This window comes from Bos indicus, chromosome 15 (genome assembly GCF_029378745.1).
Source record: "Bos indicus isolate NIAB-ARS_2022 breed Sahiwal x Tharparkar chromosome 15, NIAB-ARS_B.indTharparkar_mat_pri_1.0, whole genome shotgun sequence".
NCBI lineage: Eukaryota > Metazoa > Chordata > Mammalia > Artiodactyla > Bovidae > Bos > Bos indicus.
The window spans coordinates 20,553,377-20,571,099 of record NC_091774.1 but is presented as its reverse complement, the minus strand read 5'-3'; the positions used below and the strand labels follow the sequence as shown (position 1 = coordinate 20,571,099).

The window sequence follows — 17,723 nt, the reverse complement described above, 5'->3', positions numbered from 1 at the left end:
AACTAGACTTACCTTGGTGATTATTTTGAGAAGTATAGAAATACCAAATCACAATGATGTGTAACAGGAACTAACATTGTGTTGTAGATCAATTATACTTCAAAGCAAACAAAAAAATAGAAAAAGACAGATCAGATTTGTGGTTACTAGGGGCAGGGATAGGGGAAAGCAGTCAAAAGGTACAAACTTCCAGTTATAAGATTAAAAAGTACCAGGGATGCAATCTTCCTTGGTGGCTCAGACGTTAAAGCATCTGCCTACAATGTGGGAGACCCTGGTTCAATCTCTGGGTTGGAAAGATCTCCTGGAGAAGGAAATGGCAACCCACTCTAGTACCCTTGCCTGGAAAATCCGATGGATGGAGAAGCCTTGTAGGCTATAGTCCATGGGTGGCAAAGGGTCGGACACGACTGAGCAACTTCACTCAGGGATGCAATGTACATGATAAATATAAATAACACTGCTGTACATTATATATAAAAGTTTAGAGTAAATCCTAAGAGTTCTCATCACAAGGAAGAATACTTTTTCTATTTCTTTAATTTTGTATCTATATGAGATGATAGATGTTTACTTATTACAATAATCATCTCATAATGTATGTCAGTCAAATCTCTGCTGTAAACCTTAAATGTATACAGTGCTACAGCAATTATATCTTGATAAAACTGGAAGAAAAAAATATTCCAAAAAAAGAAGGTAATGGTAAAAAGCTTACTAAGGAATATGAGTATAAACACAGCTGGGAGACCTCCCTGGTAGCCCAGTGGTAAAGAATCCACCTGCCAATGCAGGGAACATGGGTTCAATCCCTGGTCTGGGAAGATTCCACATGCCTTGGGGCAACTAAACCCAAGTGCCAGAACTACTGAAGCCCACACACCTAGAGCCCGTGCTCTGCAACAAGAGAAGCCACTGCAATGAGAGGCTCACTCACTGCAACTAGAGAGCAGCCCCCATTTGCCACAACTAGAGAAAGCCCATGTGCAGCAACAAAGACCCAGTGCAGCCAAAAATCAATAATAACATTTAAAAAATGGCTGGGATGAGGGAAAACAAGGCAGAAATACAGAGGTCTGTTTCCTGTTTGTTTTTAAAAAAGGAATGGCAATCAGTAATTTACAAGAAATACATTGATTTTGATGGTGGGTAGAAGTGAAGGGACATGGAAGAAAATGGAAGTAAAATTAGAAGAAAGTATAATAAGCACCTGAAAGGAAACAAAGGTTTTCTTACAGAAAATGAGAAAACATTTCTTTCAGCTTAGCAATATAGATGGTGGATTGTGGAAACTTATTTTAAAATAAATGGCTGTAGACAATGATCAGCCATTGCCTCCACCTCTCTCATAATTTCATTAACATTTAATAAAGTAATAAATTAGTATACTCTTCAGAATTAGCTTTCTCTTAAGATCTGTAAGTTACTATAAAAAATTAAAGCCATAATAATTTTCTCCCTTAAATAATTGTTATTTAACAAATCTTTTATGAAAAAAATCCTATGACTTAGGACTCTATTTTGATAGTATTATCATTAGATATGAAGTAACTTAGTTCTTATGGCATTTTTGCAGATGTTAGCTAGGTGACCAAATTCCATTTTTAAAAGTGCACAACTAATACTTTTTATAATACTCTGGTGAAAGGCAGAACAATAGCAGCCTGGTCCATGCTCACCTAATCAAACTAAATCAACCAGGTTAAGTCAGTATTCAATGAATTCATGTATTCACTCAAGAAATGTTTGTTTATTTGAATGCCTACTATGAGAGATACTGAGTGAAGATGAGAGAGGGTATAAACACGAATACAGCTGCTACACTAAGGAATATAAATATACTAAAGAAACCAAACAGATGAATACCTATACAATATAGGGCATGTCAAAATTAATGCTAGTAATAGTGATATATCATGGAGTTGTTGTTGTTTAGTTGCTAAGTCATGTCCGACTCTTTTGCGACCCATACACTGAAGCTCACCAGGCTCCTCTGTCCACGGGATTTTCCAGGCAAGAACAGTGGAGTGGGTTGCCATTTCCTTCTCCAGGGTCTCTTCCCGACCCAGGGATTGAACCTGTGTCTCCTGCACTGGCAGGAGGATTCTTTACCACTGAAGCACCAAGGAAGCCTGAAATCATGGAATGCAAGAGACAAAGACATTTGCTCAGATTTGAGAAAGTTGTGAGAGGTGGATGTATAAGCTAAGAAGAGAATGACAATGACGACACACATTCCTGTATATACTATTGTGTATGTGTCTGTGGTAGGGCAAGATGTGGACTGGAGTAAGGAATGGAAAGAATGACTTTTCCCTAGAGAAAACAGGATCAAAGGCCCAGAGACATGAAAGGTGAGAAAATATACAGAATAAATGTGAGCTTAATTCTGCTGTAGAAGAGGCTAGAAAGTCAAGATGTAGATAGTCCATGCAAAGTCTTGAATGCCATACTAATGTCTCAATTTTGTTACCTGGAAATTACTGAAGGTTTTTGAAAAAGGGAATGGTGTAGTTCTACCCACATTTTAGAAAGGTAATTAAATCAACTATACACTAATATAAAATAAAACTTGAAATAAAAACAGAAAGAATGGGGAACCACTGAAAGTTTCTGAGAATGTGAATGATGTGTTTCTAACTACATTTTAGGATGGTAATTTCAGCTCTAATTAGTTTTGAGGGGCAAGAAACTCAAAGCAGATAAGTTAGGAAGGTATTATGAGATATTTTCTAAGATGAGCCAATGGGTCCAGTAAGGATTTGATATTAAAGACGAAACAGGAGAGAGTAACAAAAAATAATTGATGGCATCAAATGATACAAATACACTGCAGAATGACTGAGGACATCGGGTAAAGGTGATGAGTGGCACTGAGGGAGCTGTTTTGGAGATATGAAGACAGATGGGGTTAAGAGGCAGCTGCTCCTAACCAAGTTTTTACATCATAGATCCTTTCTCAGTCTAATGAAGACTATATACCACTTTTCAAAGTAATGTTTTTAAATGGGTAAAATAAAAACAGACTGCATTACAAAAAATCAATTATATTAAAATAGTCATCAAAATATGTAAAAATGTGATACAGTAAAATATATGCCTTTTATTAATACATTAAAATAACAAGATGTAGCAGATCTAATAACTCTCATGATTCAAAAGTAGTTAAAAGTGACAGTTAAGAATATTTATTTCAACTGTAATACAATAGGGAAACTTTTGCTGTTACTAAAATTGGACTTGTTGCTTACATTAATAATTGAGAGAAACAGTAAATTTCAATTAGAGGATATAAATATAAATACTAATTTTTTCCCCATTCAAATCAGAGAATGCCCAATTTCTATCAATGGACGCTTCAGGGAACCACAGAACACAGGCTAAAAACTCCCAGTTAAGGAGTAAGTGTGATCTGAAGAAGAGATGACAGCATCTTATTGTTTTAAAAAGTTTGGCAGGAAAAAGAGTAAGATATAGAAAGATATTTTGGTGGGGAGAGAGATATAAGTTTTTTTTGTTTGTTTAAGAACTTTAAACCAGGAGAATGGATTCAATGGGGCAGGAGAGAAAAAAGGCACGCCCACTTATGTATGAATTAAAGACTAGTAATAAATAAAAGGATAATAACTTAAGAGGGAAAAAAAGAAGGAATAGCAGTGAATTGGGAAAACAGGTAGTATTAGTGGTAAAGAATCTGCTTACCAATATGGGAGATACAACTGACGCAGGTTCAATCCCTGGGTTGGGAAGTCCCCTGGAGGAGGAAATGGCAACTCACTCCAGTGTTCTTGCATGAAAATCCCACGGACAGAGGAGCCTGACGGGCTATGGGAGTGCAAAGAGTTGGACATGACTGAGCAACTGAGCACATACACACATACGAGAAAACAGAGGTGGTTCAATGAGGCAAACCTTGGCTCTCCTTTACCCTGTAATTCTCGGTCAAAATTAACCAGACTACCATTCTCAACCCTGCAGTCCTTTCCCAGCCTGCACAAGCCCCAGAGGGCCAGGACCGACTGGGAAAGAAGAGTGCAAGGTGAGGACGGGCGCCGCCAGGGCACTGCCAGTGTTCAGGGGCAGGAGGTGCGCTCTAGTTGCTCTTCTGCCTCCTCTTTTTAATGCATCTTCAATCTTCTTTTTCAGCCTTCAAGATACCTAGAGACTTAATGCTGCCATTTGGCAGTCTAAATACTCCTGTCCTAGCTCCTCCAGCCAGTCTCCCCACAAAAAATCAAAACTTGAAAAGAAAGATCAGTGAGGGTAATGTGATGCTTATATGATTAGAGAAATTATTAAGCATCTAAGTGTGAAAGATTCTTGAGGAAGGGGTACAATGGATACTCTACGGACAGCCTGTTAAACAAAGCGACTATTTGAAAAGACTGATGAAAGATTGTTAAATATAAAAACTTAGCAGTCTCTGGACCTTCTTCCTTGTCGGTTCACCTTTCCTCCTCTGTGCCTGAGTGTGTTGTGTGCGTTGTGTGTGCGAGCACACACACATGCTTGGGGAGAAGGGGATGCAGGGAGCATAGAACGCGTTCACCACAGTTCTCACTCTTGGAAGAGATTCTTAAGCCATTGGGTTTGGTAAGCAAAAGGCTACCTTATTAGGAAGCAAAGATTTAGCAATTAAACTATCAGTCTCTAGATTCAGTACTTTTTCTTTTTTTTGGCCATGCTACACACCATGCAAGATCTTAGTTCCCAGACCAGGAATCAAACCCATACCCGCTATAGTGGAAGTACAGATTCTTAACCACTGGACTGCCAGGGAAGTCCCTAGACCTAGTATTTCTAAAATAAATAACTGATTATTTTATCTTCTAATTCTGACTATTTTTTAAGAGCTAACACAAAAAATTGCAGAAGAGGCTAAGTACACATTGACAGGAAATTATTTCAGGATTTTGATAAAATATAAATCCATGTTGAACTGAATTAGCTTATACTAGGTGCTTATCATCAAATAAGTACTCAGCCTATTAAAATGCACATAAAACTTAAGTACTCATTTGCTATCAATGTGGGGAATAAACATTTATGATCTACATGTTATTTTGAGGAATGCTTAGGCCCAAGACTCAGCACCTGGCAGAGCTCTTGCCAAATTCACATTCTGCTTTCTGGCTGTCACTAAGGAATTCCAAAGTGCTTTCTCTACCTGCCAGATCGTCACTCAGGTGCTATCCCAGCATGCGATGGTCTAGAAGCTAAGTTGCAGCTGCCAACCTGGCATGTGCTTCCCAGCCACCTAGGCCAGTAGTAAAATTTTCTACATCAACCAAATTCACAAAATTAATTTTGTGAAGTTTTTTTTTCTTATAAGCCAATTCCTGATGTTTTTTTTTTTTCAGAATCACATTTATAGTAACTATATTCTGAACCTACTCTCTTAGTACAGAAAATCTTTTTAATTTGTGGATCAGGATTGACTTCAAACATTAGAAGCCTCTGATTCCCTGCAGACATTCTTATTCAAAGGGAGAGATTAAAGACCTTAGGACCTCTAAAGAGGTCTCTTTAATGTAATCAAAAGGCCTGAAAGAACACTGAAAAATAAAGAAGTGAATGGGAAATAAAAGGGCAGCAATTTAAGGCATTTTGTTTTTCTTACTTATAGGGATAACTAGAATGGTCTCCACCGTCCATTTTAAAGAATGTGGAGTACTTTCTATAATTCTGCAGTTTCTCTTGGCCAATATATTCATCCCATCCAGAAACCGGTCAGGAAGGAACTAGTTTTTATTTCCAAAGCTTTACAATTTGGGGGGTAAGAGTGGGGAGTACCTGGAAGGTACGCCCTGAAATACTTTAAACTAGGAAAGAGCATAGAAAAACAGAGCTGCTGGTTCAACCTCCAACCTCAGGAAATCCTAGCACACACACAGAAGGGAGCACATGAGGATCAAGAGGTGCAGAGATTTGCAGGCAGATATGCCCCGTTTATAGAACACAAATATTTTTAAAATAAACTGGGAACTTAGCTTATTTTGAAAGTTACACCATCCTATCCTTACACAATGATGACACAAAGCCCTGACAATCCAAAGCATTAGATTTACTTAGTTTATCCATAGGCCTTAAATGATAAAAACCATAAAAACTCAGTAGCTATATGAAACAGAAGGGAGGGTGGCAGGGCACAACCTTTAAAAGAATGACATAGCCCGAGGACACAACATGAGCTGATTAGAATCAAGTGGATCAAGGTGGCAGACAAGTCAACTTGACTAGACCTTAATCCTCAGTACACACTCATTGTAACACATCAGCAAGCTAAATAATATACCCAGAGGCGCCACACAGTTCCAAGGCCAACCATCAAAAACCAAAACATGGGCAACAGCCCAATCCTGGAAATCTCAGCCCCTTCCCCAAAATGGTTGTCATAATCCTCCCACTCGTTAGCCTATGAAATTACCCAGCCCATAAAGCAAACCACACCACACTTCAAAGTTGCGCTCGCCCTCTGTGAAGGTCCACACTCTGTGGAATGTGTTTCTCTCTGAATAAAGCCACTTCTCTTATCTGTTACTTTGTCTCTCACTGAATTCTTTTTGCAATGAGACATCAAGAAACTGAGCTTCATTAGGTCCTAAAACCAGGTCTGAGATCTCAGGTGGGAGAGTGTGGACTTTGGCTGGGTTTGAGTCCTAGCCACATGGGTTAGAGTCCCAGGCAGGATTTTGGCTGGCTTCAGGTCCCAAACTGGGTTTTGCTAGGTTCAAGTCCTGGCATATGGGTTCAAGTCCCAATCTGAGGTAAATGGTTTCATATACATTAAATCTCTCTTCCAGATAACCTGGTGGTTAAAGAAAAATAAAATTCTGGACATTAAAAATGGATGACAACAGGATTATAACCTGTGATGTGGTCAAACAGATACTCAATGGAAAAATTAATGGTGTAAATGTATTCTAAAAAAAAGAAAGCAATTAAACATTTAAATTACAAAGGTCAAAGTGATCAAACAAACCAAAAATAAAGGCAGACAAAGGAATAAAAGGCTTTTAAATGTGAATAATCATGGAAGAAATAAAAACTTTAAGATTTATACCCTCCATTCCATTTCTCACAAAGAATACTAAACCTATAGGTTCTGTGGGTATCTAGCAAACTCCTGTTACTGAGATTTTCTAGGGCACCTAAGAACATGAAAAACATCCCAACCGGTTTATGAGAATAGCATAATTATGTTGACAAACCTAACAAAGATGGACAAAACTAACCAAATATATGTATAATCTTACTTATACTTTATCCAAAAGTCCTAAATGTAAGAAAGATAAGTTATATAGTATATTCAAATTATAATAATACACATTAGCCAGTAGATTTTATTCTATAATAGATTTTTCTAATATTGAACATTGTTAATTCAATTAATTTAATCATAAGTAATGATTAAAGACCTGTTTTGGATGGATGTGGAAGATGAAAGAGACATGAAGAACAAAGAACCTTGAGATTTTTGGTTTGAGCAGCTGAGAAGTCGGTATTAACTCTTACAAAAGTGGGAAAGACTTGGAAAGAGACAGATTTGGAAGGACAAAAATTCTGTTTTAGATAATTTTGTTTCAGATACTAATTGCTATCCAAGTAGAGCTGTCCCAAGATAGCTGGGTAACAGAGAGAAGTCGGGATTGGAGATAAATATTTGGTAGTCATTAGCATGTAGATGGAGAAGGCAATGGCGACCCACTCCAGTACTCTTGCCTGGAAAATCCCATGGACGGAGAAGCCTGGTGGGCTGCAGTCCATGGGGTCACACAAAGTCAGACACGACTGAAGTGAGTTAGCAGCAGCAGCAGCGGCATGTAGATGGTATTTAAAAATATAGTATTGGATAGAGGAGGAGCCAAGATGGCGGAGGAGTAGGACGGGGAGAACACTTTCTCCCCTACAAATTCATCAAAAGAGCATTTAAACGTCGAGTAAATTCCACAAAACAACTTCTGAATGCCGGCAGAGGACATCAGGCACCCAGAAAAGCAACCCAACTCTTCGAAAGGAGGTAGGAAAAAATATTAAAAACAAAAAAAAAGAGACAAAAGAGGGAGGGACGGAGTTCCGTCCCGGGAAGGGAATCTTAAAAAGAGAAACGTTTCCAAACATCAGGAAACCTTCTCACTGCCGAATCTGTGCCGAGCTTTGGAAGCACAGAGGGCAACATAACAGGGAGAAAAAATAAATAAACAATTTAAAACTCGCAGATTGCGAGCCCTACGGTAACTCCCCCAGCAGAGAAGCAGCGCAGACGCCTGCATCCGCCATTAGCAAACCGGGGCTGGGCAGGGAGGCGCGGCGTGGGCTGCATCGCTGAGAGTAAGAATCTGGCCTGAATACCCTGAGCGCTATCTGAGCGAAATAATTTGGGCTAGCAAACCAGACTGTGGGATACCTACCACGCGAAAAGCCAGCCCTAACCTAAGACCGCCAGGCCCGCGCACGGAACAAAGGACTGAACAGAGATAGCCGGCTGCAGACCTTCCCCCTCCGGTGACAGGCAGCCAGAGCCGGAAGGGGGCAATCGCAGCCCCAGAGAGACATTATCTATAAAACTGTAAGCAGGCTTCTTTGCTAACTAAAACTTCTTGGGGGTCTGGATGGTCAACATCTGCCTGAGAAGGTGCGCCGGTTTTACATCCAGATAACCGAGTGGCGGGGAGGCGATAAGTCGCAGCATTGGCGCTCGCCTGGGAAGAGCAAATTGGCGCTCGGACCTGGGAAGAGCACAAAACGCAGGCCCAACTGAGTCTGCGCCTCTGAGGACTACCCGAGTGCCTGAACCTGAGCGGCTTGGACCTGGGAGGTGCATGCAGCCCAGGGCCAGCCTCGGATTGTTCCCGGCGGAACAACCTAGAGTCCGAGCAGTGTGGACAGGGAGGCTACACGCGCCGTGAGCGGGGGCAGACCCAGGGTGGCTGAGGCACTGCGAGCCCACGCCAGTGTTATTTGTTTGCAGCATCCCTCCCTCCCTCCCCACAGCGCGACTGAACAAGTAAGCCTTAAAAAAAAAAAAAAAAAAAAGTGTCCTCCACCGTGCCCTTTGAGTCAGGGCGGAAACCAGATACTGAAGAGACTAGCAAACAGAAGAAGATATAACAGAGGGAAACGCCTTGGAAGCTACAGGCAATAGATCAAAACCCTGTGGTTACTACGGACTACATAGGAAGGGGCCTATAGATCTTGAGAAATATAAATCTGACCAAGGAACTAGCCAAAAATGAACTGAACCCACAACACCCACAAAAAAAAAAAAAAAAAAAAAGTCCTAGATATATTTTTATTATTTTTACGATCATTCTTTCTTTTTAATTAAAAAAAAAAAAAAATTTTAAGTCCTCTATTGTTCCTTTAATTTTCACCTTTATATCCTATTACTTTGCAAAAAAAAAAAAAAAAAAGACCCTATTTTTTTCTTCTTCAGCAAACTTCATATATATGTATTTTATAATTTTTTGACCTTGTTTTTTTTTTTGTTTGTTTTTGTTTTTTTCTTCATTTCTTTAACATTATATTTTTGAAATTCTAAACTCTACTCTAGATTTTTAATTTTCGCTTTTTGGTATATGTTATCAATTTTGTACCTATAGTTTTTTTTTTATATAATTTCTGTGACTTTTTTTTTTTTTTTCTTCTTCTCTGTTTCTTTCTCTTCCTCTTTTATATAACATTGTATATCTGAAATTCCAAACTTTACTCTAGATTTTTAATTTATGCTTTTTGGTATTTGATATCGATTTTGTACCTGTATTTTCTTTATAATTTTTGTGACATTGTTCGTATTTGTTTGTTTTCTCTCTTTATTTTTCTTCTTTTTTTTTTTTAACATTGTATTTTTGAAATTCCGAACTCTACTCTAGATTTTTAATTTTTGCTTTCTGGTATTAGTTATCAATTTTGTACTTGTACTTTCTTTATAATTTTCGCGACCTTGTTTGTTTTTGTTTGTTCGTTTTTTCTCTCTTTCTTTTCCTTCTTCTTTTCTTTAACATCGTATTTTTGAAATTCCAAACTCTACTCTAGATTTTTAATTTTCGCTTTCTGGTATTAGTTATCTATTTTGTACCTGTACTTTCTCTATAATTTTCGTGACCTTGTTTGTTTTTGTTTGTTCGTTCTTTCTCTCTTTCTTTTCCTTCTTCTTTTCTTTAACATCGTATTTTTGAAATTCCAAACTCTACTCTAGATTTTTAATTTTTGCTTTTATGTATTTGTTACCAATTTTGTACCTATAAGGACCCAATCTTCAGGACCCATTTTTCACTAGGGAGTGAGATTACTGGCTTGACTGCTCTCTCTCCCTTTGGACCCTCCTTTTTCTCCACCAGGTCGCCTGTGTCTCCTCCCTAACCCCTCTCTACTCTACCCAACTCTGTGAATTTCTGTGTGTTCCAGACGGTGGAGAACACTTAGGGAACTGATTACTGGCTGGATCTGTCTCCCTCCTTTTCATTCCCCCCTTTTATCCTTCTGGCCACCTCTGTTACCTTCCTCCTTCTTCTCTTCTCTGTATAACCCCGTGAACATCTCTGAGTGGTCGAGTTGTGGAGTGCACATAAGGAAGTGACTACTGGCTAGCCCACTCTCTCCACTATTGATTCACCTCATCTCATTTGGGTCACCTCTAACTCCCTCCTCCCTCTTCTCTTCTCCATGTAACCCTGTGAACCTCTCTGAGTGACCCTCACTGTAGAGAAACTTATCATCTTTAATGTAGATGTTTTATCAATGGTGCTGTATAGAAGGAGAAGTTTTGAAACTACTGTAAAAATAAGACCGATAATCAGAAGCAGGAGACTTAAGTCCAAACCCTGACTCCAGGGAACTCCTGACTCCAAGGCACATTCATTGACAGGAGCTCATCAAATGCCCCCATACCGACACTGAAACCAAGCACCACACAAGGGCCAATAAGTTCCAGGGCAAGACATACCAAGCAAATTCTCCAGCAACAAAGGAACACAGCCCTGAGCTTCAAGATACAGGCTGCCCAAAGTCACCCCAAAACTATAGACATCTCATAACTCATTACTGGACATTTCATTGCACTCCAGAGAGAAGAAATACAGCTCCACCCACCAGAACACCGACACAAGCTTCCCTAAGCAGGAAACCTTGACAAGCCACCTGTACAAACCCACACACAGTGAGGAAACGCCACAATAAAGAGAACTCCACAAACTGCCAGAATACAGAAAGGACACCCCAAACTCAGCAATTTAAACAAGATGAAGAGACAGAGGAATACTCAGCAGATAAAGGAACAGGATAAATGCCCACCAAACCAAACAAAAGAGGAAGAGATAGGGAATCTACCTGATAAAGAATTCCGAATAATGATAGTGAAATTGATCCAAAATCTTGAAACTAAAATGGAATCACAGATAAATAGCCTGGAGACAAGGATTGAGAAGATGCAAGAAAGGTTTAACAAGGACCTAGAAGAAATAAAAAAGAGTCAATATATAATGAATAATGCAATAAGTGAAATTAAAAACACTCTGGAGGCAACAAATAGTAGAATAACAGAGGCAGAAGACAGGATTAGTGAATTAGAAGATAGAATGGTAGAAATAAATGAATCAGAGAGGATAAAAGAAAAACGAATTAAAAGAAATGAGGACAATCTCAGAGACCTCCAGGACAATATTAAACGCTACAACATTCGAATCATAGGGGTTCCAGAAGAAGAAGACAAAAATAAAGACCATGAGAAAATACTTGAGGAGATAATAGTGGAAAACTTCCCTAAAATGGGGAAGGAAATAATCACCCAAGTCCAAGAAACCCAGAGAGTACCAAACAGGATAAACCCAAGGAGAAACACCCCAAGACACATATTAATCAAATTAACAAAGATCAAACACAAAGAACAAATATTAAAAGCAGCAAGGGAAAAACAACAAATAACACACAAGGGAATTCCCATAAGGATAACAGCTGATCTTTCAATAGAAACTCTTCAAGCCAGGAGGGAATGGCAAGACATACTTAAAATGATGAAAGAAAATAACCTACAGCCCAGATTATTGTACCCAGCAAGGATCTCATTCAAGTATGAAGGAGAAATCAAAAGCTTTTCAGACAAGCAAAAGCTGAGAGAATTCTGCACCACCAAACCAGCTCTCCAACAAATACTAAAGGATATTCTCTAGACAAGAAACACAAAAACGGTGTATAAACTCGAACCCAAAACAATAAAGTAAATGGCAACGGGAACATACTTATCAGTAATTACCTTAAATGTAAATGGGTTGAATGCCCCAACCAAAAGACAAAGACTGGCTGAATGGATACAAAAACAAGACCCCTACATATGTTGTCTACAAGAGACCCACCTCAAAACAGGGGACACATACAGACTGAAAGTGAAGGGCTGGAAAAAGATTTTCCATGCAAATAGGGACCAAAAGAAAGCAGGAGTAGCAATACTCATATCAGATAAAATAGACTTTAAAACAAAGGCGGTGAAAAGAGACAAAGAAGGTCACTACATAATGATCAAAGGATCAATCCAAGAAGAAGATATAACAATTATAAATATATATGCACCCAACACGGGAGCACCACAGTACGTAAGACAAATGCTAACAAGTATGAAAGGAGAAATTAACAATAACACAATAATAGTGGGAGACTTTAATACCCCACTTACACCTATGGATAGATCAACTAAACAGAAAATTAACAAGGAAACACAAACTTTAAACGATACAATAGACCAGTTAGACCTAATTGATATCTATAGGTCATTTCACCCCAAAACAATGAATTTCACCTTTTTCTCAAGCGCACATGGAACCTTCTCCAGGATAGATCACATCCTGGGCCATAAAGCTAGCCTTGGTAAATTCAAAAAAATAGAAATCATTCCAAGCATTTTTTCTGACCACAATGCAGTAAGATTAGATCTCAATTACAGGAGAAAAACTATTAAAAATTCCAACATATGGAGGCTGAACAACACGCTGCTGAATAACCAACAAATCACAGAAGAAATCAAAAAAGAAATCAAAATTTGCATAGAAACGAATGAAAATGAAAACACAACAACCCAAAACCTGTGGGACACGGTAAAAGCAGTCTTAAGGGGAAAGTTCATAGCAATACAGGCACACCTCAAGAAACAAGAAAAAAGTCAAATAAATAACCTGACTCTACACCTAAAGCAACTAGAAAAGGAAGAAATGAAGAACCCCAGGGTTAGTAGAAGGAAAGAAATCTTAAAAATTAGAGCAGAAATAAATGCAAAAGAAACAAAAGAGACCATAGCAAAAATCAACAAAACCAAAAGCTGGTTCTTTGAAAGGATAAATAAAATTGACAAACCATTAGCCAGACTCATCAAGAAACAAAGGGAGAAAAATCAAATCAACAAAATTAGAAACGAAAATGGAGAGATCACAACAGACAACACAGAAATACAAAGGATCATAAGAGACTACTATCAACAATTATATGCCAATAAAATGGACAACATGGAAGAAATGGACAAATTCTTAGAAAAGTACAACTTTCCAAAACTGGACCAGGAAGAAATAGAAAATCTTAACAGACCCATCACAAGCATGGAAATTGAAACTGTAATCAAAAATCTTCCAGCAAACAAAAGCCCCGGTCCAGACGGCTTCACAGCTGAATTCTACCAAAAATTTAGAGAAGAGCTAACACCTATCCTGCTCAAACTCTTCCAGAAAATTGCAGAGGAAGGTAAACTTCCAAACTCATTCTATGAGGCCACCATCACCCTAATACCAAAACCTGACAAAGATCCCACAAAAAAAGAAAACTACAGGCCAATATCACTGATGAACATAGATGCAAAAATCCTTAACAAAATTCTAGCAATCAGAATCCAACAACACATTAAAAAGATCATACACCATGATCAAGTGGGCTTTATCCCAGGGATGCAAGGATTCTTCAATATCCGCAAATCAATCAATGTAATACACCACATTAACAAATTGAAAAATAAAAACCATATGATTATCTCAATAGATGCAGAGAAAGCCTTTGACAAAATTCAACATCCATTTATGATAAAAACTCTCCAGAAAGCAGGAATAGAAGGAACATACCTCAACATAATAAAAGCTATATATGACAAACCCACAGCAAACATTATCCTCAATGGTGAAAAATTGAAAGCATTTCCTCTAAAGTCAGGAACAAGACAAGGGTGCCCACTTTCACCATTACTATTCAACATAGTTTTGGAAGTTTTGGCCACAGCAATCAGAGCAGAAAAAGAAATAAAAGGAATCCAAATTGGAAAAGAAGAAGTAAAACTCTCACTATTTGCAGATGACATGATCCTCTACATAGAAAACCCTAAAGAGTCCACCAGAAAATTACTAGAAATAATCAATGACTACAGTAAAGTTGCAGGATATAAAATCAACACACAGAAATCCCTTGCATTCCTATACACTAATAATGAGAAAACAGAAAGAGAAATTAAGGAAACAATTCCATTCACCATTGCAACGGAAAGAATAAAATACTTAGGAATATATCTACCTAAAGAAACTAAAGACCTATATATAGAAAACTATAAAACTCTGGTGAAAGAAATCAAAGAGGACACTAATAGATGGAGAAATATACCATGTTCATGGATTGGAAGAATCAATATAGTGAAAATGAGTATACTACCCAAAGCAATTTATAGATTCAACGCAATCCCTATCAAGCTACCAACAGTATTCTTCACAGAGCTAGAACAAATAATTTCACAATTTGTATGGAAATACAAAAAACCTCGAATAGCCAAAGCGATCTTGAGAAAGAAGAATGGAACTGGAGGAATCAACCTACCTGACTTCAGGCTCTACTACAAAGCCACAGTTATCAAGACAGTATGGTACTGGCACAAAGACAGAAATATTGATCAATGGAATAAAATAGAAAGCCCAGAGATAAATCCACGCACATATGGACACCTTATCTTCGACAAAGGAGGCAAGAATATACAATGGATTAAAGACAATCTCTTTAACAAGTGGTGCTGGGAAATCTGGTCAACCACTTGTAAAAGATTGAAACTGGACCACTTTCTAACACCATACACAAAAATAAACTCAAAATGGATTAAAGATCTAAACGTAAGACCAGAAACTATAAAACTCCTAGAGGAGAACATAGGCAAAACACTCTCCGACATACATCACAGCAGGATCCTCTATGACCCACCTCCCAGAATATTGGAAATAAAAGCAAAAATAAACAAATGGGACCTAATTAACCTTAAAAGCTTCTGCACATCAAAGGAAACTATTAGCAAGGTGAAAAGACAGCCTTCAGAATGGGAGAAAATAATAGCAAATGAAGCAACCGACAAACAACTAATCTCAAAAATATACAAGCAACTCCTACAGCTCAACTCCAGAAAAATAAACGACCCAATCAAAAAATGGGCCAAAGAACTAAATAGACATTTCTCCAAAAAAGACATACAGATGGCTAACAAACACATGAAAAGATGCTCAACATCACTCATTATCAGAGAAATGCAAATCAAAACCACTATGAGGTACCATTTCACACCAGTCAGAATGGCTGCGATCCAAAAGTCTACAAATAATAAATGCTGGAGAGGATGTGGAGAAAAGGGAACCCTCTTACACTGTTGGTGGGAATGCAAACTAGTACAACCACTATGGAGAACAGTGTGGAGATTCCTTAAAAAACTGGAAATAGAACTGCCTTATGATCCAGCAATCCCACTGCTGGGCATACACACTGAGGAAACCAGAAGGGAAAGAGACACGTGTACCCCAATGTTCATCGCAGCACTGTTTATAATAGCCAAGACATGGAAGCAACCTAGATGTCCATCAGCAGATGAATGGATAAGAAAGCTGTGGTACATATACACAATGGAGTATTACTCAGCCATTAAAAAGAATACATTTGAATCAGTTCTAATGAGGTGGATGAAACTGGAGCCTATTATACAGAGTGAAGTAAGCCAGAAGGAAAAACATAAATACAGTATACTAACGCATATATATGGAATTTAGAAAGATGGTAACAATAACCCGGTGTACGAGACAGCAAAAGAGACACTGATGTATAGAACGGTCTTATGGATTCTGTGGGAGAGGGAGAGGGTGGGAAGATTTGGGAGAATGGCAATGAAACATGTAAAGTATCATGTGGGAAACGAGTTGCCAGTCCAGGTTCGATGCATGATGCTGGATGCTTGGGGCTGGTGCACTGGGACGGCCCAGAGGGATGGTATGGGGAGGGAGGAGGGAGGAGGGTTCGGGATGGGGAACACATGTATACCTGTGGCGGATTCATTTTGATATTTGGCAAAACTAATACAATTATGTAAAGTTTAAAAATAAAATAAAATTGGAGAAAAAAAGAAAAAAAAAAAAAAAAAAAAAAAAAATATAGTATTGGATGGATGGAAAACTGTAGAAAAAAGAAGAGTGTTCAGGATCCAAATTTTAGTAATTTAACAATGACACTAGATACTAGCTAGATTTGTGAATACCATATTTTAATATAGTATATGTTGCTATACTTATTTTTGAAATCAAGCTAAATTAGGACCTTGATACAAAATTATTTAATATAAACGTTATTATATCACAAGGTTGATTTCCTGCTGGCCTCTGAATACTTCGGTTTCAGTAGCAGTGTCATTTCTGTGATCTGTAAATTATCTGAATCTTTTTTGAGGGGCAGTCGATTTTAAAGTGTTCTGCAAACTGCCTCAGAGCCTGAGTAATGAGGGCACTGGGACTCTGACTCTAAGACTTTATTTGAAGAAAGGGTTTTATTCCAAGAGACGAATCTGCTTCATTTACTTTAAGTCATATTTTATAAATATCATGTAGCAGTGGACAGTGGTGAAAAGTAGAGTGGGTCTCAAAGTCTGAGATAAGGATGGAATCGTTTAGTGGACTGAGAGCAGTAAAAGTCAGCCTTACTGACATTTAAGCCTTATTTAAAATGACTGACTGCATGCTTAACTGAAAAAGAAAATAACATGAGTCAAATGCTGAAAATGCATTTTGAAGATGTGCCTAAAAGATACTTAGGAATTTAGTAATTTAAGGGAATCTTCCCATAATATATAAATCTATTTTCAAGCTTCTTATGTTTAACTTTTATAGGTATTTACAGGAATATATGTATGTAAGCAGGGGATACCTATGTCAGGAAACAACAGCCATTGGCATTTAAAATATGAAATAACAGAAAAAGACTCATTAAAATCAGAAATAAGCTCAAATACCTATTATTAATCAATACTGTTCTACGATTTCAACCAATGCAACAAGACAAGAAAAAAAGCTGAAGTTTTTTAAAAATTGGTATTATTTTCGAGTCACTAAGATCCTGACAATCAAGAGACTCAACTGAAAACGTACTAGAAGTAAGTCCTACAATATAACTAACAGTACATAAAAGTTCAGTAGGGGATTCCCAGGTGGCTGGGTAGTAAAGAATCCACCTGCCAATGCAGGAGATGCAGGTTTGATCCCTGAGTCAGGCAGATCTCCCAGAGAAGGAAATGGCAACACACTCCACTATTCTTGCCTGGAAAATCCCATGAACAGAGGAGCCTTGCAGGCTACAGTCCATGGGGTCACAGAGTCGGACATGACTGAGCACAGGGTAACTAGGTTATTTAAAATTGAATAACTTTCCTTTATACCACACACTACAAGGTATAATATATAAGCATATCA

At 38.1% G+C, this 17,723-nt stretch overlaps 1 protein-coding gene across 7 annotated transcripts in view; it reads right to left on the bottom strand.

Annotated features, from left to right (window-relative positions):
- ZC3H12C (zinc finger CCCH-type containing 12C) overlaps positions 1 to 17,723 on the bottom strand; it is an 85,440-nt gene that overhangs the window by 54,559 nt on the left and 13,158 nt on the right. Inside the window, exons 2-3 of one of the 7 annotated variants that reach the window (XM_070803376.1) lie at positions 3,703 to 3,825; positions 13 to 97 (exon numbers count right to left, since the gene is read on the bottom strand). The exons of 4 other annotated variants lie outside the window; for them this stretch is intronic. The gene's annotated coding sequence lies outside the window, so the exon portion shown is untranslated. Of the gene's footprint in view, positions 1 to 12; positions 8,905 to 17,723 lie in introns of those variants that run through there. 2 more of the 7 variants (XM_070803375.1, XM_019975173.2) reach the window with 2 other exon arrangements.